The sequence below is a fragment of the Trachymyrmex cornetzi genome, unplaced genomic scaffold, assembly GCF_001594075.2.
Source record: "Trachymyrmex cornetzi isolate Tcor2-1 unplaced genomic scaffold, Tcor1.1 scaffold749, whole genome shotgun sequence".
In the NCBI taxonomy this organism is placed as follows: Eukaryota; Metazoa; Arthropoda; class Insecta; order Hymenoptera; family Formicidae; genus Trachymyrmex; species Trachymyrmex cornetzi.
Genome location: NW_017300080.1, coordinates 99,164 through 100,702, shown reverse-complemented (window position 1 = coordinate 100,702; position 1,539 = coordinate 99,164).

Below are 1,539 nucleotides of genomic sequence, written 5' to 3'. Positions count from 1 at the left end.
GACAATTAATTTTGTATACTACATCAGTGTGAGATAGCTTCGGACACAAATCTTTATGACCTTTAATGAACCCCCTGAGATTGTTAATCCCCCTATATGCCATTCGCACTACGGATCCTTTCTTGAAAAATTTTTTAATCTTTTCAGAAGGTATAAAAGAAGGTATAAAAGGAATAGTAAAGAATCTGTTATTAATTTTATCAACATTATTAATTGTCGAGCCATCTTTAATTGTGTTATTCTGATCGTTCCATCGTTTGAATTTTCTTGACAGCCTATTTTTTATTTCCGAGAAGATGAGTTTCAATGGATATCCATTGTTTATAAGAATTTTAATAATTAACTCAAAATTAGCTTGATATATAGGGTGGGACAAAGACAAAACTCTATTAATTAAACCAACAATTGTGCCCACCTTCTGGCATAAAGGATGTCTAGAAAAAAAGTTTAAATAACGACCCGAAAAAGTTGGTTTACGATACCAGTTGTGAATAAGAGAGTTACCCTTTTTAATTAAACTGACATCAAGAAAATTCAACCTGTCTCCCCCTATTTCTGTTGTAAATTTCAACCTAGAATGAGAAACGAATTAAAACTATTAACCAACATATAAATCTGCGACTCATCATATGATAACGCTATATCATCCACGTATCTAACATAGAAAGACGGCGAGACTAACAGGCCCTGTAAGGCTCTCGTCTCGAGATCCTGCATAATTATATCCGACACTATGGGTGACAATGGTGACCCCATTGGAACACCAAACGTCTGTTTGTAAAATTTGTCGTTAAACTTAAAAAACGTAGAATTGAGTACTAAATCTAATGCTTTAAAAAATTTACTCTTGGGAATGCTCGTGTTCCTTTCAATGAAGTGCCATCTCCTCTCTATGCCTTCAAAAACCCGATCAATAGGTATATTCGTAAATAATGAAACCACGTCAAGAGATAAAAGAACTTCGTTGTCATTAATCGTCAAATTCGAAATATATTTTGTCAATTGAAAACTATTCTTAATAAAACTATTGGCTGTTGGTATACTTTTATGTAAAATGTCATTCAAATAAGAGGCTAGATTATGGAGAGGACTCCCTACCGATGAAACTATAATGTGTAGTGGATATTCTACTTTATGTATTTTCGGAAGACCATAGGCAAGAGGCACAACCGGATTAGAAGAGTTTAAATTGTTATAAACTGAATTTTCCACAAAACCGCGTCGTTTCCAATCCGTCGTTTCCAATTAATGAACATAGAAATCACATTAATTGGAATGCTACGCAACATTCCGTTATAACTGAACATAGAATTAGTCATCATCATGATTTTGATTGGGAAAATATTAAAATATTAGATAATGAAAAGGCACTCAATAAAAGACTGATTTCGGAAATGATCCATATTAAACAACAGAAACAGAGTTTAAATTTGCAAAATGATACTTATACGTTAGATCCATTTTATTTAGAATTGTTCGCGGAGTCGTGACGAAGATTCTCTCCTTTGTCTTATTTTATATTTATCTTTATATTTATTG